General features: G+C 34.0%; 1 protein-coding gene across 3 annotated transcripts in view; it reads left to right on the forward strand.

The window, feature by feature from the left end:
• The window catches only part of EPHA6 (EPH receptor A6), a 954,858-nt gene that overhangs the window by 90,538 nt on the left and 842,534 nt on the right, over window positions 1-21,786 (forward strand). The window contains exon 1 of one of the 3 annotated variants that reach the window (XM_073009669.1): window positions 12,318-12,389. The exons of the other annotated variants lie outside the window; for them this stretch is intronic. The gene's annotated coding sequence lies outside the window, so the exon portion shown is untranslated. Of the gene's footprint in view, window positions 1-12,317; window positions 12,390-21,786 lie in introns of those variants that run through there. 3 annotated transcript variants of the gene reach the window in all.

Genomic DNA, 21,786 nt, shown 5'->3' on the forward strand with positions numbered 1-21,786 from the left:
ATGCAGCCATAAAAAAGGATGAGTTCATGTCCTTTGTAGGGACATGGATGCAGCTGGAAGCCATCATTCTCAGCAAACTATTGCAAAGACAGGAAACCAGACACCACATGTTCTCCCTCATAGGTGGGAATTGAACAATGAGAGCACTTGGACACAGGAAGGGGAACATCACACACCAGGGCCTATTGTGGGGTGGTGAAGTGGGGAGGGATAGCATTAGGAGATATACCTAATGTAAATAACGAGTTAGTGGGGCAGCACACCAACATGGCACATGTATACATATGTAACAAACCTGCACTGTGTCTTCCTCCCTATGCCATTCATACATGCACAAACCCTTCCTGTGTCCAAGTGATCTCATTGTTCAATTCCCATCTATGAGTGAGGACATGTGGCGTTTGGGTTTTGTTAAAATATCTGCTCATTGAAAGCAACAAAACTAACAAAAATTGGAGAAGAGCCTGTATCAGATATGGAGAAACTTGCAGTGATCTAGCATGAAGACCGGACACAGAAGTCTAGCCTTCTCAGCACCATAACAGTTATGACTAAAGCAAGAAGGTTGTTTGCTATGTTGAAAGCAAAGGCTTGACCCGTCTATGATGCTGAATTTACTGCCAGCTTTGGGTTGTTTAAATGATTCAAGAATTGTTTTTCATTGCATGATGTAAAAGTGAGTGGTAAGTCTGTGAATGCTGATGTGAAGACAGCTGAAGAATTTTTAGAAACTCTAGATAAAGCAGATTGTGGAGGAAAATTACTTGTCATAGAAAATCTCAAATGTGGATGAAACCTCTCTATTCTGGAAATAGATGCCTGGAAGGACTTTCATCCAAAATGAGGTCAAGTCAATGCTAAGTTTCAAGACTTTTAAAGACAGAACAACAGTCTTGCTTATGGGCAGTGTTATAGGCTACAAATTGAATTCATTTGTGATCTGGCACAGAAAACACCTCAGGGTCTTCAAGTGTGTCGGTAAGAACACACTGCCAATGTGTTACAGGAACAATAAGAAGTCATGGATGACCATCTTCTCTTTGAAGATGCTCTTCTGAGTTGCTGCTATGCCAGCGAAATGGAGAGGTAGTGTTTGAAAAATAACATACTTTTAAATTTTGTGCTTGTTATTGATAATGCTCCAGCATATCCTCCTTTCATTGGTGATCTTCATTTCAATAACAAAATCAAGTGTCTCCCTCCAAACAGCTTTTTGATCCAACCAATGGATCATGGATTATAGCAGCTTTTAAGGCCTGCAATTTGAGGAAGATCTTTGTTCATCCTGTTGCTACAACCATGTATGAATGGCATAGGGAGGAAGACACTCAAGAGTTTGTCCGTGATTTGAAAAGACATACTAAGAATGTAGATGATGCAAAAATCAACAAGGTTGTGGTTGAGATGGCAAACAACTTTAATGTGGACGTGGATGAGGATGACACTGAGGACCTCTTATAGGTTCCTGAGAAATTGCTTAAGGATGAGTGGAATAGGAATGCATAGATGAATAAGAAACAAAAGTAAAGGAAGGTGCAGGAAAAGAAAAAGAAGAACCCCCAGAAAATTCACAAGTGTTTAGTAGAAGCTTTTGCAAACCTCAACAAGCTTCCTAAAAATTTGAAAACGTGGACCCCAACACCAAAAGGTTTTCATTAATAGAGGAGAATGTTCATGGTGTATTATCTACCTACAAGCAAATCTATGATGAATGGAAGAAACAAACCAAGTAAACCACCATGGAAAATTTCTGAAAAGTGCGACACCTTCTCTGGAAGAGCCTCTGGAAGAGCCTCAGGCAGGTTCTTCAGAAAGTATTCCAGAAGGCATTGGTATGAAATATATGAAATGTCAACTCCATGCCTGCTTTTGCCCTCGAAGACCTTTCAGTGTAACAGGATAAGGAGGTGGAAGACAGTGATATTGATGATCCTGAATCTGTGCAGACCTAAGCTAATCTTGTTTTTTTTCTTAGTTCTTCACAAAAAATTAAAAAGTAAAAAAAAAAAATAAAGGTTTTAGAATAAAGACGTAAAGAAAGAAGTATTTTTGAACAGCTGTACCATGTTTGTGTTTTTATGTAGTATTTTTATAATAAGAGCCAACAGTTTAAAAATTAAAAGTTTGTAAATTAAAAACATTACAGTGAGCTAAAGTTAATTTATTATTGAAGGAAGAAAAAAATTAAAATAAATTTAGTAGAGCCTAAGTGTACAAAGTTATAAAATCTACGGAACCTTCCAGGAATGTCCTAGGCCTTCACATTCACTCACCACTCAGTCACTGACTCACTCAGAGCAACTTCCAGCTATGCAAGCTCCCTTCATGCTAAGTGACCTATAGAGGTGTCCCATTTTTTATCTTTTCTACTGTTTTTTGTTGTTGTTGTTGTACAGTTTCTATGTTTAGGTACAAAAATATTTACCATTGTGTTACAATAGCCTAAAGTATTAAAGCTTCTACTGTTTGCCTGTAATCCTGGGCGTCCCTTGGTTTATCTCTACTTCGATCTGCCATCTCTACATGTCCATCTTTCCTCTGTGTATATCTGTGTCTTCACACAGCCTTCTTTTAGGGACACCAATCATTGAATTTGAGGAGTCACCTAATTCATTATGATCTTATCTTACAGTAAGACCATGTACCTGTTTGTAGCCTAGGTGCAATAAACTGTACCATGTAACCTATGTGTGAAGTAGGCTTTACCATCCAGGTTTGTGTAAGTGTACTCTATGATGTTTGCATAATGATGAAATCACCTGTCAATGCATTTCTCAGAACATATCCCTGTTGTTAAGCAATGCATGACAGTATATATACATTTCTATTATTTTTTGCTATTCTCTCCTTTTTGCCTCATTTCACTCTGTTTCCCCACCTTTATTTTTATTCTTTTTATAAATGAGATTTTCCATTCATTTATATCATTAACATCTTAAATACACTTGTGAACCCTTTTAGACTAGATAGGAATGTTATTTTCATTTATGCTTACTTTCTGTTTCTGATGTTGGTTTTATCTGCTTACTTCCCTCACCTGGATTTCTTCAGCCTGTTTGATTCCTTATTGCCAAACTAAGTTTGCAGACTGCACAGCACCCTTCTTTGTTTACTTGTTTTTTAGCTTCATTTCATCTGTTAAAGTGGGCAGTGAAATGGTGTAAAAAGTCTGGATTCAAGCAGTAAGCCTGGTCCCTGTCTTCAGTCTCACATTAATGATTTTTAGTTTGCCCTGCTGTAAGAGTTAAAACTACCAGCTACAAGTCTCAGCAAGCCTGTGGCATCAGGTCTCCATCACATTGCACTGGTGTTGCTTTTCTTCTAAGGAGTTCTTTTGTTGTTTTTATCCTGGCTAGGTAATTTTGATTTTTGAGTTCTACTACTTTTTATCATTTTCCTATCTTGGGAAAGAGGGGCCATCAAAGCAAGGAATTACAACATCACCTTAATGGGAAATTCAGCCTAACAAAAGGAAGACTCTTCACTTACCTGTTGGATAGAGGGCCTTTTATATGCCTGTTGTATTTTTCAAATTTTTCATTTATCCATTCAAGTTGAATAGTGTAAACCATCTGTTTAAATTTTTAGAAACTTCTGCCCTTAGTCCTTAAAAAAGTTACCACAAAATTAAAACAGCTATTTTCCTAAATATTATTATAGTATTTCAGGAAAAATTATTATGAAAATACAGTTTAGCATTAGTGTAATAAAATAGTATGATCTTTAGAAATATATTTTATTATAATTTCCTGTTAAGGACTCTATAAATGCTAATGCATCTTTTAACAAAGTGTTTCTACAAACCTCAATTGGAATTTCATTCTAATTATCTTTTCATTTTATGTGTTTTATAGCTCTCTTCAGGTAGACACATATGCACATATATATCTATATATCTGTGTATATGTATACACACACACACATACTGTTTATCAAGGTTCCTCATGCTATATAGTGATCTTGCCATGTGTCTATTAGCAAACCAAATTTCTTCTTATGACAAGTATAACCCATTTTCTTATTTATTTGCAAGCAGATCTTGGTAGGTGCTAGCACCTGACCATACTGGATAAAGTCAGGAAGCAAGCTATACTTTTCTTCTGGCTTTTCAGGTTTACATTTAGGAAGAAGAGAGGATGTTATTGAATCATAAATGTATCTTTATGTATTCTCATTTCTAGGCCGAGTCGTCTGTTCAGAGACTCACCCTCTGTTTAGAAATGCAGTCTGCATCAAAACGTCCTCAAAATATGCTCTTTTGCAGCCTCTTCCTTCTGTATAAAACTAAATGTGTCATTTGTCCCGGAGCAGATGTTAACAAGTATAAACAGAAAGTCAAATGCGGCTACATATATAGAGAGAACAGCAAAATAAAGAGGGAGAGGTGCTAACTAAAATTAAAGGGCAATTTAGTGACTTTCTTTATGTAAAATGTTTTTTTCTAGATGCATTGCAGAATTCATAAATATCTGAGAATGTTGATTGACAATGTGAATGATGTAACAGACATTTTCAGCACATCTTGGCCTATCAGGATATATGAATTTGGCAATTTCATATTTCACTTCCTTTGATTATGGAAAGTGTAAGGGAATGAAGTAGTCCTCACTGGTGAACTGGCTAATGCTGCTGCTTAGTGCCAGAGAGTTATCAAGGCAAAATATTTCATCCCTTATTGCATAATTTTAAATCTTAAAAGATTTTAAAACCTAGGAAGGAAACAAGAAAATATTGATTTTATAATATTTGCTTTGGTTTTAAGAAATCAGTGTTGTTGCAGTTGTCTCTTTTGTTACAAATATTACTGAACAAGGAAAACACCTATTAAAACTGTGATGCATAGTTGAAAGTTAACCCTTAACTGAGACAATGTCTAGAAATGAAGGGCAACGTTTGCATATGTTGTCTCATTATCCAAACTATTTGAAAAATATTAAAGCAGTGAACTCTGCCTGTATAATTACTTTCTAGTATTTGTAGTGTGACTTAAATATTGTTTTGAGGAACCATGCTACAGATCAGAAATAGATTTTCATTGAAATGGGGAAAACAGTGAATAGAAGAAATATGTCTTAGCATAAACAATGGAGGAGGATAGTTTTACGACCTCAGCACTACCTTCCTGACCTCATTCCCTCATTCCAGCTACCACTTGTCTGATCTGGGAGTCAGAGTTATCATTCAAAATTGTAAAAGATTCTTTTATTTTCAGTGCTTACCCATTCATAAATTACTTAAATAATATGTATGATTAATACATCTTTATGTATATATGCAAGAAATATAATTTGTAGATAATTTCAGTAACCCATTATGACTAGTTAAAAGATTATAACCCAATCAGGAATTATTATATATCATATGTATTTTGTTACGTATTAGTATCCTAGGGCTGTCATGACAAATAATCACAGACTGATTGGCTTAAAATAACAGGAATTTATTGCTTCACAGTTCTAGAGGCCGGGAGTCTGAAACGAAGGTATTGGCAAGACGAAGCTCTCTTTGAAGGTTTAGGAAAGAATTTTTTCTTGCCCCTTTGAAGCTTCTAATGTTTGCCTGTAATCCTTGGCCTCCCTTGGTTTATAAGTGCATCACTCTACATTCTGTCCATGTTTACATGTTCATCTTCCCTCTGTGTGTATCTGTGTCTTCACACAGCCTTCTCATAAGGACATCAGTCATTGGACTTGGGGAGTACCCTAATTCATTATTATCTTAATTACATATACAAACACTTTATTTCAAAATAAAGTCATATATTTTTTACCAGTTCTAGGGGGAACATGAAGTTTTGGGACAAACTACTACAGGTCAGCATATTAATTTTTATAATCATATAAAATTTCTACTTATGATTTATAGCAGAGCCATGTGACAATCAAATATGTAGACTAATTCAATATGAAGTCATTAATTTTGATCAGTGTGTGTCTCTTTCTTCAAGGTTAACACCTGACATCTGAATAAACTCATTCTCATCAAGAAGTATTTGGAAACTTAGGAGAGTTAAACACGTAGCATTAGTAAAGAATATGTAATAATTATATATTGGTAAAACAATTAACTGTTTTGTCTTCTGTTTTTTAGTATTTCATTTATAAGCAGTAGTCCTGTTTCATGGCGGGTGCTGTCTTTAGTGAAATCTGAGGATGTGCTATTAAATGTAACACAGAGAAGAATAAAAACACAGGGATTTTGGAAATCTGTACACTTTTTTTTTTCCAACTTCAGGAAATAATCTTAATTCACACTTTAGATGTGACCTCTAACAGCCCTTATATAGATCTTGGAAAGTTTGTGAAGTGATGAAAATATGTAATGATTTTCTATGAATTTCTGGTGATTTTACAGAAACTCCCTACTGGGAGGCTTTGATTTATTCTGTGCTATGAATCATGGGAAAGTAAAGTATTATCCAGGCTGTTTCCTTTTAAGGTTGAAATGGAAATTATTAGTAATTACCCTGGGACAATAGGTGTAAAGTGGACACTTGAGCCTACTAGCTATTTATAAACCTACTGATCTTTTTATTGCTAATTTGAATTGTTTCTCTCACATGCTTCATCACAGAATAAAGTAATGATCAGACATGACTTCTCTTAGTCATGGTTAATGTTTCATAGCCATTTAACTAATGAGAAGAAAGGTACTAATGCAGTGGGATGACTATGCAAAATGGTGTTATCTGTTTTGTGAAATCCCACAGAGGGAAGAAACTACATATGTAATTTGGAAGAAAATGTAAAAGCTACTGTCTTTAATTTAAAATTCACATATAATGAATTAAACATTATTCTTGTATACATATCTTTTTTCCCAATTGCATGGATTACTGAAAATAAAATTAAGTGGTACTGAAAATCATCAGAATATCGTTGAAAATACTCTGACACCCATGGATAGCGAGGGCCAACTGTAAAGGAAATACTAAAGGAAACAGAGGGAGCTTTTGAGGAACAGAGAATATGGCTGTGACAGCAAGCATGGAAAGAGATGTTTGATTTTGGAAATCCCTTATCATCTACAGAATGTTACTGAATAAAAAGATTTACAGGCAGTGTTTTTGCCACAGAAATAGATTCTGGCATGTGCCAATGCGATTAAGCACCCTATTCATCTCTGTCAGTCATGGCCCTTCAAAGACTGATTTCAAAGAATTGCTTGTTATGAGGAGGAGGACAGGAGGAAACATTTGAAAGAACAAATGATTAATGGCATCGTTACTGAGTCTTGTAGTTATTATGCAAAATCTACAGTGTTTTGTATGAAAAATGGAAACAACTGGAATATCCATGGATTTCCTCATTCTGAATCTTTGACCTAAAATACATTAATCTAACAAGCCACATGTTGAAACTTAACTTGATTTCATGGCTGGATAGGAAGTGGTGATCAGTGTTGGTTCTAGCTACACATTTTCCTGGGAATAGAAAAGAGCTAATATAATTTCTGTTACATAAATTATGACATTTGATCTTTGGGGGCAACCTGTTAATAGAGAGTAAAACTCATGGAGAATGGGGCCTTCAGTAATATACAATAGTTTTTTATCAATTTATAAGACTCTCATTAACCAAGAGATTTTGAAGCTCTGTGCCATGGGTACCTTAAATTAACATGGATAAATGAAAAACAATATATTTTGGACTATTATGTATAAAATAACCTTATTTTGGAAACAGCCATACCTACAAAATGTTTGGCACTATACATGTATGTATAATATACATACAGTCATAGAAATACATTTTGTCAATGCCTTCCAACTGGTTATACTATGGTAATCTATGACTTATTGGATTCAGGATTGGATTGAGAAAAGACGGGAAAATCTGGGAAGAGGTTTGGTTTTTTTTTGTTTATTTTGTTTTTTTTTTTAGTTGATATTCTTTAGAAAATGTTTGAACTTTCAGAAATGGAAAGAATTATTAAAATCTTACTTGTCATGACAGATAGGATAAAAAATAAAATTGCATAATGTATAACATTCAAAATGAAGGAACAGCAGTCTTCTTTGTTGCCAAAAGGCTGAGAATGGTGTGTTGGTCGTTAGGTAAAAAAAGGAAAGAGGGATGTGTAACAAAACTACTGTTGCCACGGAGAACAAAGGGGATCCCAGCTTCATTTTCTGTGTAAGACCCTGCAAGTATAATTATGTTTCTTAAGATTGTTCAGGTTGCCACTACTCTCCTTCAATCAAGTCACAGAAATGATGTTATTATCAACTATTTGGATATGATTGATGTTATGCATTAATGTGCCAATTCTGTCAAACATCTATTAAATATGTGAGATATATAGTACCAATAGAAAGGTTAAATATTTTCCTGAAAGTACTTTTTAACTACTGTGCTTACAAATAAATCACAGGAACTTAAAGCTATAATTCTGGCTTACTGCAGAGGATGGGGGTAATTATGCCAATTTCACAAAACTTATTACTAATGTACAGTGTCAGCCTATTATGTTGCTAATAAGAAAGATAACGGAAAAGTGAGACAAGGCCATGGAAAGGACAAGGACGATGGATACTACTTGGCATTATTTAACATGAAATTGATGTATTATAAAGAGCAGGTACACTTGTTAAAAAGAGCAGATATTTGGCAGAAAATTAATTTTAAAGCATTGTATCATCAGTCTTATCTAGTCAGGACAACAGAAACATCCTAGTTCATTCAAAGAGAAGGTATTTAAAACATGAAATTTTTTCCCAAAGTATTAGAATGATACAGGAGTAAAAGGGGGAGAGAATATATATAATTATCACTTACCGCTGGAAACTACTATTACTTCCTTGGCTGGAGGGGCAAAAGGGAAAGCAGTGACCCAGAGCCCCATTATGGCATGCTGCTGTGGCCACTTCTGGTCTTCAAATTACTGACTTACCATTTTTCAGCAACCCTTGAGTCACACACCTCCTGTGGCTGCAGGAACCTTGGAACCCATAGGCTGACTGAACCTCCTGTGCTCATCTAGGCTATTGATGGAATCCACATTTCAGTTGTTACTACTGCATTGCCTATTGCTGGAGCCAGAGCCAGTAAGCACTGTGCTGCCGAGTCTGCTGAACTAGCTCTGTTTCTGTTGCCAGAGCCAGAAGCAGAAGAGGGGAAAAATGCCTTTTCTCCTCTTCCTTTTGATTTTTTACCAGGATCTCTGATTGACAAGATCTACTGGAGGTCACACAGCATTGGATTCTTCAGAATTCCAGCTACAAATTGGATTAATTTATTCAACAAGCATATATTGAGTATTTACAGTGTGCAGATATATTTTTAAGCATTGAAGACTCCAAAGTGAATAGACAATACAAAAGTCTGCCTCTGTGGTGCTCACACTTTAGCAGAGTGAGCAAGAAAATAATTACATATATGAACTACTATAATGTACTATGTCGATAAGGACTAAGAAGAAACAAATAAATAAAATACTGATATAAAAGTTACAGACTTATGTTGAAGTGGTGCCAGAGTTGAGGGAGTCTACGTGATAAAGTATTATTTGAGCAAACTTCTAAAGAAAATGGATTCTGAGCTATCTGGGTATCTGCAGAAGAGTGTTCTCGAGAGAGGTGTAACCTAGTACAAAGCCCTTCAAGCTCCGATGAATGGCAAGTACGCAACCAAAACGTGGAAGCCAGAATGGCTGGTACAGAGAGGCCCAGGCAAGAGTTGTAGGACTTGAGGAGAAAGAGGTGTCATTGTCCTTGCCCTGCTCTGGGAAGTAATTTGAATTTCTTATGTGCGATTTTGTCTACAGATTAAGGTTCATATGTTATGTTTTCTTGGAAAATCACCCTTAAAATGTGTAATTTTTATGTTAACAAACAAAATGAGGAGTGGGATAGTTGATATTAGTTTAAATGTCAGGGCCGGGCGCGGTGGCTCAAGCCTGTAATCCCAGCACTTTGGGAGGCCGAGACGGGCGGATCACGAGGTCAGAAGATCGAGACCATCCTGGCTAACACAGTGAAACTCTGTCTCTACCAAAAAATACAAAAAACTAGCCGGGCGAGGTGGCGGGCGCCTGTAGTCCCAGCTACTTGGGAGGCTGAGGCAGGAGAATGGCGGGAACCCGGGAGGCGGAGCTTGCAGTGAGCCGAGATCGCGCCACTGCCCTCCAGCCTGGGCGACAGAGCAGGACTCCGTCTCAAAAACAAAAAAACAACAACAACAAAAAAAAGTCAGAAGACTATTTGTATTTTTATGGGACAGTTGAGTTTTTGTTACTTATAAACTTTAAAAATGCTCATTAAGAGGTTTTTACCCCAAATTATCATCATAGCTTCATAGTACTTTAATAATTTTTTAAAACAATTTTAGAGAAATAGTTTAAAAAACTCTTAGGCCGGGCGCGGTGGCTCACGCCTGTAATCCCAGCACTTTGGGAGGCCGAGGCGGGCGGATCACAAGGTCAGGAGATCGAGACCACGGTGAAACCCCGTCTCTACTAAAAATACAAAAAATTAGCCGGGCGCGGTGGCGGGCGCCTGTAGTCCCAGCTACTCAGGAGGCTGAGGCAGGAGAATGGCGTGAACCCGGGAGGCGGAGCTTGCAGTGAGCTGAGATCCAGCCACTGCACTCCAGCCTGGGCGACAGAGTGAGACTCTGTCCCCCCCCCCAAAAAAAAAAAAAAAAAACTCTTTGCAATAAACATTTTTGTTGAAGTTCATTTTATTGAAAATTCTCAAGGAGACTGCATTAATAGCAATGAATTCTTTTGATTTAGGTAGTCTATGAACTTCTCTTTGAAAAACACTGTTCAAAGGGTACAGCACATATGTGTAGATACTTGTCACAATTTTAACATTGGTAATATTTCTAAATTTGATGTACAGGATGATGATATGCATGAGCTTCTGGTAAATAAGAAAATTAGCTATCAAATGAATTAAAACTATATTTTACCTGTGAAATTAAAATTGTAAATGGACGACTCTGATAAAGGACCTTGAAGCTAGTACCCTTGTTTATGCTGATACACATTGTATGTACTGAAAAGCAAATATATTCCTGAAACCATAAAACCAACAATGGTAGCCATGTGTTCTTTTCTGGTATTAACTATTTATGAGACTTTTGCTGAAGAATGCGAAAGGAGTACATGTTACGTGTGCTTTAAAATGTTAAGTGCCTAGTTATTTAAAATTTCTAAGAGAACAAAGAAAAATGACTTTAGAATTCAAAGTGCATTCTTCAGTGGATGTACTTCTGCTACTGCAAATAGAATTTCATCAAATTATAGATATTTTGTGATGACTTGGTTCTATTAAAAACCAAGTTCTTAAGTTCTTTCTTCTCTATAAAAAAGGTCTGAAATTATAGATTTTGTTTTAAAATTCTTTTTAATACAATATAAAATGTTACTTTTTATTTTTTGTTCTTATAATTTTAATATTCAGAATTATTAGTCTTATTATGGAATTTTTCACTCCATGGCACTTGGCTTAATCATCTGGCATCCTGAATTCCTCTGATTATGAAAATACAGATTTTTAAAAATCATGTGGAATATTATGTGTTTATGCAAAGACAATCGATATGAAATTAAGCTAAAATTATAAATCTTATCTAGACCAAATTAAATGTCTCACAATTCTATAACACTGGATTCTAGAATAATAAATGTTTCTGAACTGAAATATCTCATGTGTTTTGTCACTTGTGGAAAAGCTTGTAACTTGAAAAAGATTGAAAGTTATGGAGACTATTAATTATTCTCATTAAGGTTTTTTAAAAACTATTTTAGGAATCACCAAGAGTGACAATATCTGCAGATATAAGAGAAATCGGTGTTAATATACCATTTGTAGATCTTTTAACTATAGTAAACTTGTTGGCTATAAGAATAATGAATTTTATCATAGATGACCTACACTTTGAAGAATCTCATAATTTAAGATTTTTAAATGGAAATAACATTGTAAGTACATACATAAACAATACGGGTATATGTATGTGCATGTGCTCATGTGTACTCATGTATATGGATTCGTATGTCAAATCTCAAAACTATGGCAACAACTTTTTCTCCAAAAATTGTGTTAAACCTATTAAATCTGAATATGATAAGTCTGCTGAGTACAGATAATATTGAGAAATCAGTGAGAAACCTAGTAAATTACTAAATATCTTATTTTTCTTTTCCTGTTTTAAAAAACTGAATTATCCATATTCTTTTATCAATAAATTGCTAAGCAGATTGCAAGAGAGAGAAGTAGGAGACAAGGTAACTTCCATTCCCCCTACTTTCTCTCTCTCTCTCTCTCTTCTCTCTCTCTCTTTGTTTTTACTTTTCTTTCTGCAGATCCTGCAGTCTCAGATTTCCACTCTGTTCTGAGACCAACACTGTATGTGAAGTGGGTCAAGTGTCAGCCATCTTGGGTAAGTTCACCTAAGTTCAGGCTTTTGTCTTCCCTGGTTCTCAGCTTCTTTGCTCTTGGATCCCTATTCTTCATGCTCTAACACCTACTCTGCAATGCATCAAGATCCTCTTGTGTCACTTATTTACCAGTTGAGCATCTTGAACACTCTTCCAACAAGTGAACTCATCGTGTTACAGATACGGCAGATTCAGATATCCTGACATGTCATGTACCCTTGTGCTCTGTTGTATGTTATTTAGAATATCTTTGTGTCTCTGCACCTTTGTCCACAATTTTCAACCACATCATTTGTTCTTTGTCATACTTTTCTGTGTTGCTCATTGTGGTCAATGGAACTACATAGCAGCAGCAGCAGCAGAATCCCATAGTAGGTGGCTTGGAACAGTCATTGGGTTAAGAGGTAGAGTTTTTAAGATCACCTTTTCTCTAGAAAGTTAAGTCTAGAGTTTGGGAAAGTAGTGCAGAATTTGGTCACTAGAGGTATAGGAGAAACCAGACCAAGGGTAGAGGGGAAGGATGAAGAGAGGACACAGGTTTCTGTAAGGATGTGATTATTGGGTTTAGGTTTGCAAAACACTGATTTCCAGATAAATGATCTCTGGAATTTCAGTGGGAGTGGAGAGTAATGGAGAAGGGAATTGGGTTCTAAGGAGATATTAATAGACAAAAGTAGAGCCCCTAAATTGACATTTATAAAAGAGGACTTCAACCACTTGTCCTACTCTCCTGATGAACTATTATGGAACGTCATAGTGAAAGGATTTACAGAAATTAAAAAAACATATAAACAATGGGCATGTCTTTGGTTTCTATTATATCACTTTTTAAGATGTGTTTAGCACTTTCTTGAAGATTTTACTTAAACGCAAGTACATTATTTCCTTCAATATATTTTAAGAATAGTCATTTATTTATTAATATTTATTGTGTATTTATTATGTTCAAGGGGCTGTTAAAGGTGTCATTTATTATAACCCACTGAAAAGAATGTTCATTTTTATTTCTTTTGACTATTATGGTTATCTGTTCATTATCATTATAGAAAACTTGAAAACTAGGATTTCTTAACTTCTGGTGTCTTGCGGCTATTTCTAGACTTTTTCGTATTGATGATTACAAGGAAAAAAACTTCATTTTGATATTTCTCTCCTGTTGTTATTTTATAATTGCCTTAGTTTTATTTTTATTTGCATTGATATCACATCTTTTCTATGCATCTTATGTTTGTATTGGTACTTTTAACTTCAAATATTTTTAATATTTAGTAAAATATGTCAATTTTTAGAAAAGATATAGGTGTATTTCATATTTTTAAGTCAACCTTTAGTACTTAGTTATTATTTTATTATGGACTTTAAGCTATTTAGTAGCATCTCCCCAAACTCATATATATATATATATATGTTTTCTGTAATTTGAAAAACATAATTTACAATGTACCTGGAGTTATACAACCTTGGGAAATTGTCAGAGTTCATAGCACCCTTCAAAATAATAGGTTAAGATTAGCTTTTCTGTTCTTTCTGTATGAGTTCATATGTATGTTTATAATATACATTCATGCATTGCTTATGTTTTTAGAAATTTATCGTTAGCAATTTTGTTATTGTGCGAACATGATAGAGTGTACTTACACAGTAACGTAGATGGTATAGCTGGTACACATCTGGACTATATGATATATCTTTTTGCTTGTAGGCTGCAAACTTGTGTAGCATGTTACTGTTTGGAATATTATAGGCGGTTGTAACACAATGGTAAGTATTTGTGTATCTAAACATAAAAAGGGTACACTAAACCATGTGATATGCACTATGTGAAATGGTATACCTGTACAGGGAAGCTCCATTATAATAGGATGGGGACACCACTATACATGCAGTCAGTCATTAACTGAAACATCGTCATGTGGAGCATGATTGTAATTTCATTCCATGGTCCATTTATACTTACTTATACATTTAACTAACTACTAATTTTTTCTATATATATTATAGGAATAAAACCAAATAACCACAGAGCTTTGCAAAATGTTTTATATATTTTACCAGAGATTTGCCATACCCTCTCACCAGTGATAGAACATGACAGAGTAATGATCTGTATAGCTTCTTTATAAGCTTGAATTTTATGTCATATACTTCTCATCTTTTTTTGTACTTGGATAGCTTATTATTAGTTCTCATTTGAGGTCAGTAGGGTAAAATTACATGTTTTCATATGTTCCCATGCCGATTTCATTCATTTTATCTTCCAGGATATGCTCTGTGTGCTGAACAATAGCCATTGTTAACTGAGTGGGTCAATTAATTGCAATGGAATTTAGGGGCAACTGAGTGAAGGAGTTGTTGGATGAGAGGGATTTTTTTTAAAGAAGGGGAAGTAGGTATTTGCATCCCTCTTAAGCTGTTTCAATAAAGAAAACAATTTTCTCTATGTTCCTATTAGTGTAAACTGTTGATGAGTTTGAAAGCCAAAGCTATCTGGATTTATTCCGAGGCACTGTAAGATGAAAGGATCATCCTAATCTGGTTTTAAGGGAATAGCTTCATTGGAGTTAATCTGCTATGAGCCAGAAATACAGTTTTCAGAGATTTGTAAAGTAGTTGAAGCAGCTGGGAAAGTTAGAGAACAGGAGCCAAAGGTTTCTTTTGCTTTATATTGATTCAATTAGTGAGAAATATAATCTTTAGGATTTTAATGATAGATATATAGAGATGTAGGCCAATAGATCCATATGATATTTTTCAGGTTAATTTAACTGGTTACTTTGGCTTTCTCCTTATATTAAAAATCATATAGTTTGGAAATATTTTTAAAGATGAGCTAAGAGTCATATTAACTTCCTAGAGAATTTGTTTTTAAACTAATATACTAATTACTGTAGATGAAGATTATTTGGGCATACCTCTTAGATAAGTGAGAAAACAATTGTGTTTTAATTTCTTAAGCTAATCCAGTAGATCCATCATCTTTGACATAGATTTTAAAAACATATACCAGCAAAAAATTCTGGAATAAATACAGAAAAATATGTGAGTTACCTTTCATCAAAATCTTCTAATAGTAGTTTGATTTTTTAAATTTTCTAGTAATTCCTTATTGGCATTTGTGAATGACAATATCCACATATGGGATTTTTAAACTGACTATACAATGTATGCATGATTGTCATAAAAATAAGAGTTTATGTCTAGAGTTCAGTTAATAAATTTATTTATACTTTACCTTTTTCCAAAAGGATATGGTTGAACTGATCATTACACTGTGCTTTCTGTGTAAATATAGTCGTAACTTTGAAACTAAAGATATTCAAAATAGTACATCTTATGAGGAAGCCTTGTAGTGCCTTATGGTGTTCAATATATATTTGTTATATAAATGAGTGAGTGAAGCCAAAAGATATATTAAGCGAACAAGTGGAACATCTTGGTCTAAAACCTCAACTTTCTTAACCAGAAATTCTGGACCAGAATTATAAATGTTGGCTCTGCATCTGACTTTATGCTTGACCTTAAGCAAGTTTCTGTGTATCTCTAAGCATATATTTCTTCAATTATACAATGTTGGAGTTGGTCTAGATGTAATCTAAGCTTCCGCCTTTCTGTTTGGTAGTGTGACTGGCCGTTTGTGCTTGCACAGTCACATAAATAGCTTGTTAGTTACTGAGAATGCCCATTCTCTGGAAAACTCTCAATGCCAGTAAAGTCTTTCTTATATTGAGCTAAAATTCTAAGATGTACATTGTTCATACATGTACTACGTGTGCCTTCAACATATTCATAGAAATTATTGATGGAAAATAGTATATAAGACAAGACAGGGCATTGTGTTATGGTTAATTTTTTTTTTAACAGCAGCAACAAAAATCATCCATCCAATTGCTGAGGCAGCAAATGTAGGAGTCAGTCTTGATCCCTTTCTACCATCAAATTTTGCTTCAATTTGACCACTTCCTAACAATCTAACCACAACTGTTTTAGTCCTCACTTAGCAGTTGCCTGATAGTTGATCTCTCTTCTGCTTCTTACCCATTACTCCCAGTAGTAGCCATAATGATGCCTTAAAATTACTTTATATCACCGTATTGCTCAAAACCTGCAATAACTTTATTTATCTCTTGGATCAAAATTCAGAGGACTTACTATTTCTTGGAAGGTTCCAAGTGACTAAGCCCAGCCTACCTCTCTAACCCAGTCATCAGTTAAACCTACTCTGTTTTTCTCTTGGCTCCCAGCTGTTCTGGCTTTTTCCCTTTCTTTAAACTTGTTCTTCTCTTTTCTTTTCTTCAATCTTTTCTCAAATGCCATTTGAGTGAAGGATTGAATGGTGAGCAAAGGATTGAATGATATGCGAAGAGGCTTTACTCAACTTATCCAAAATAATCTTCCCAATTCATCATGTTATATCCCTTTAACCTCCATTCTTTTCTTACTAGCATTAGTTAGTTGTATGTTTCCCCATAACAGTGTAGGCTCCATGATGTCTATCGTGTTTACCACTGTATGTATAACTTCTATCCCATAGTTAGGAGTACAATAATTGTTGCCAACTGAAAGACCATTGCTTTTCTCATAAATAATCTTTTATTCCTGTTGCATTTATATTTTGTGCTTCTGAATACCTTATGAAATTGTTTACTTTGATATATTTGCTTGAAATATATTGGTGACATTTTGATTTTTGTATGAAAATCAAGCTGTATTTAGGGGGAAAATGCTGATGGCTATTATATTAAAATATTAGTCGTATAAGCATTCAACACACATAGTTGGAATTAATTATTGAGCTACAGTTTTACAAGTTTTTTGTTTAATCTGATGAGCATATATTATAATCAGAAAAATTAAGGCATCGGGAATAAGTTAAATACTTTATTGAAAGCATATTTCGTGAATATAGGTCAGAAAGTTGATTCTATTTCTATTCATTCAAATTAATTTTTTAATATTCAGGAACAGTAATGTCCCATCTTAATCTTTATCAAGTTAATCTCACTTTAATTTAATAATACAGTTATGTTTTTATTGTGGAAAGCTTTAACTTCTTAAGAACACTTATTTTAATAGAAAAAGTTTAGATAGATATAGTAAAATATGAAAAATGCAGACAAACTTTAAGACAGCAGTTACTTTTGAGCATGCCCATGGAATACAGTAGGGAATGTGACCTTTAGTGGTATTTGTAAAATTTTACTTTTTTAAAGCAAAAAAATATGAAATTAATAAAATCAGAGTTTAGCATTTGTTCATACATGGTGCTGGGCAAATTCTTGTCTGTCTCATATTATTCCTTATAACTTTTGATATGTTTTAAATATTTTTAATAAAACTGAATATTTAAAAATAATAAAATTAGTAATACTTTGTCATTTAAATGAATCTATAGCCTAGTAATGGTTTGCTGTCTGTATAATTTGAATAAGATTTCTGTTAAAGGTAGTACATTTTAAAAAACTTTAAATATATTTTAATCTACCTATTTCAGTGTATGTATTTAAGTGCTTTTCACACATTTTTGATACTATTTTTCTAAAATTATTTGCTTTTCTTTTTTTTTTACCTTCTATTACCTTTTCACAACTGAATACAGAATGTCTCTCGAACTAGAAAAAACATGAAATCTGAAATAGAAAATATGCATCTTACAGAAATTCAAATCATTTTGATTGGGTTGGGACATAAATAAATGAAATACGCTTAATGAGAAAAAAGACAAGATTCACTTTTCAAAGCTTTTGTTCTTTTTAAATTTGCCCTGTCAGTTGCATAAATCTTCTCTTTTTTTCTTGATTAAACTCTATGTTTATAATCCTATTCAATTGGTCAATAAATAAATATAAATATAATATAACCCCTTTGTAATGCTGTAAATGTGGTCTGAATTTCAGTAGCCACCATAGAGAGTCTTGTCATGTTGAAGTGAATAAAATGACTGGGGTGAACATTCTGAGTAAGTCAGGAACTAATTGCCAATCAATAGTGAAACAACAAGTATGCCATCATGAAATTTATACCCTAGCAGGAGATATTAAAAATAAAATAGGAGATTTCAATATTGTGAGATAAATGCAGTGCTGTGAAAAATACTGAGACTGTGAAATAATAGAGGAGGCGTGTATCTCAAACATAGAGTTTAAGAAAGCTTTCTTAGGAGAATTAGCATCTAATTGGGGACCTAAAGGAAAGGTAGGATTTAGGCAAAAAGTGGAAAGGCACAGATGTTTTATTTTATTTTATTTTATTTTATTTTTGTTTTGAAAAAGCGGTTCACTGTGTCATCTAGGCTAGAGTAGAGTGTCACTATCATAGATCATCCTAATCTTGAACTCCTGGTTTAAGCAGTCTCACTGCCTCAGCCTTCCAAGTAGCTAGGACTACAGGTGTGTGCCACCATGCCCAGCTAATGTTTTTTAAAAAAATTTATAGTAATGAGGTCTCACTATGTTGCACAGGCTGGTTTTCAACTTCTGAACTCAAGTTATCTTCCTGCCTTGGCCTTCCAAAATGTTGGGATTCCAGGCATGAGCCACTACCTGGCCTTCTGTAGACATATTCACAAGTCCATAAGCAAGAGAGAGAACATAATAACTTAAAAAATTGAAATATTGTTTAATATGCTAGTGGCATGGTTTTTGAGGGGGAAGCAGTGTAAGATAGAATTAAAATAGTCTCTATTAAGGAATGTGGATTTTAAGGCAGGGTGTGGTGACTCATACCTGTAATCACAGTACTTTGGGAGGCCAAGGCAAGAGGATCACTTGAGGCCAGGAGTTCAAGACCAGGCTGGGCAACATAGTGAGACCCCATCTCCACACACACACACACACACACACACACACACACACACACACAGAGACATGGTGACACATGCCTGTAGTCCTAACTAGCTACTCAAGAGGCTATCGTGGGTGGATTGCTTGAGCTTGGGAGGTCAAGGATGCAGCGAACTATGATTGTGCCACTGTATTCCAGCTTGGGTGACAGAATGAGACCTTCTCTCAAAAATAAGTAAATAAATAAATAAATAAATAAATAAATAAATAAAGTGGATTTAATTCTAAGAGAATGACATAATCCAATCACATTTAAGAAAGATCTCTGTGGCTGCAAATGCTGCTTCATCTTACTTTGTGTTATTTATTTATTTTTTTCATAGAGAAAGTCTCTAATTTTCTAAACCTGGTCATATCCCCCTTATATAGATTTCCTAGCACTTTGACTCCACCTTCGGAGCACATTTTATAATTAAAATGAAATAATAAATTGTGAGCTGAGATGCTCAGTGTCTGATTCTACCACCTGCATCATAAGATAGTAAGATCACAGTGTCTGGTTTGTTGCCGTCTTTTATGTAGTAGTACTCAATAAGTATGTAATGAATGAGTAATCTTAGGGATCTAAGCACCATGAATAAGACAGTTTTCCAGATTAATAATTTAGCTAAAGATAACAAAATATCACTATTGATTTTAAGCTCTTTTCTTTCTCATTCTTTCCTTCCTGAATGCATTTAATAAACATTTATTGAGGACCTGTCTGTGCCAAGTATTATGATTGAACCTAAGGAAGATAAGTGATGTGATATGTGAATAATAGTTAATTTTAAAAATAATGTCTATATTTCAAGCAAGGTTTGTAATGGAGATATGATCAACAATATTAAATGTGCACCTAACGATATGAATTTCTCTTATTACAACTTAAGAAAAATGTTGTTCATCATGTATGGATCTCTTGTACCCCAGAAGCTGCATGTCAGATTTCAAATTATTTTCATGCCGCACAAAAGAATTGGATAAATACAGTTTTTTAAAAGTATAATTGGAGACCTGCTCTTTATAATTTGTTAACAATGATAAAACACTATCCAAAATAGCAGAGGATATTGATGAATTGTAGATACCTACCTTTTTGCTTTTCTTAAATATCTATTTAATTGTCTTAATGACAAGTGAATGTTTGTTTGGTAAAGTTTTAAGTCATGTGAAAATATTTTTTAAGTAGAAAATATGATTTTGGACAACTGTTAGTAAATATTATCATTAAAAATAACATTCAATAGTACCCACAAATGTACATATAAAAAAGCACCTACATTCAAATGGAATCTGCTTAGTATTTTTGTTTTCAAAAATACAAAATTAATTCCAGCTCTTGAAGTTATAGTTTGTGTTTAAGAGACGAAGAGTTCCAGATAGCCCAACTTAGTTAAATTTCATAGGGTTTGAGAATATCACTTCATAATCTTTGGCAAGGGCAATGACAACATGGCAGAGTTTAGTAGAGAAAATCCTATTAAAGGAAATAAGGTATTATTAAGAAAGAAAAGAAAACTGAGAGAATCTTCTTGTTTGCTAGCAAAGTATGCAATATATACATAGTCTAGAGTAAAGTTGTATATTTTGATTTTTTCATACTCTTTCTGTTGCTGAAACAGAAATTAAAAGTGTGTTGAAGAGAATTACATTACTTTGTGAGAAAAGGAGAAAGTTGTGAGATAATAAAATCAAAATTTACTTTAGCAAAATGACATGTTCAGATTAGTTATTAAAATATGGGGAAAATGTTAGTGATAAAACCTTTTATACAGGTAAGTTAATTAAATGTTTTGTCAGTAGTATTTAAATGTTAAATACTACTGTGATATTATTATTTAATATTATTATTAATTGGTACCATGATTGAATCTACTAGTTTATTAAAATTATGGGCATATCAAGGGTTGGATTTTTAAAAGCTAAAATGGTGATGAAATAAGGGTATGTCATTTTAAAGGAAAACATGGGAAAAGAAATTTAAAGTAAATGGCAAATAACATTTAAAATTCAATGTAAGGACAATTTCACAAATATTCAAATGTCTGTTTCTTTACTCTTAAGTTGTGCATTTCTTTATCTGTATTAACTATTTGTATTTTAATGTTAATAAGAGGGTTCATTTCTGTAAGTGGTACATAAAGTAGTTTAGGCTGTTTTTCTATACCTAAAGTAAAGCATTGTTCCCTAGTGGAAATTATGGAATTACTGGCATAGTGCACAGGAATGATTACAGATTGCTGTTATTTGGCTTTAATGGCAGGTGTTGAGCAGAATAAATTCAAGGAACACATATTGTTTACCTACTATTTTACCTATATTTTCAAATTTAATTCTAAAAGTTCTGACAGTTATTTATTGTTATTCTCCTTTTATAGATAAGGAAACTGAAGCTTACAAGGTATAAGACAGTATCTTCCATAACATCAGTAGCTCTTTTTCAGTGAGTCAGGTTTAAATAAAAATATGCCTCATTCTAATACATGCCTTTCTCTTTATGCTATAGACCTCTCACATGAGGTTGATAATCATAGCAATTGCAGCAGCAGTAGTAATAATTATAGAGATAGCACATACT

The sequence above is a fragment of the Chlorocebus sabaeus genome, chromosome 22, assembly GCF_047675955.1.
Source record: "Chlorocebus sabaeus isolate Y175 chromosome 22, mChlSab1.0.hap1, whole genome shotgun sequence".
Lineage (NCBI taxonomy): Eukaryota > Metazoa > Chordata > Mammalia > Primates > Cercopithecidae > Chlorocebus > Chlorocebus sabaeus.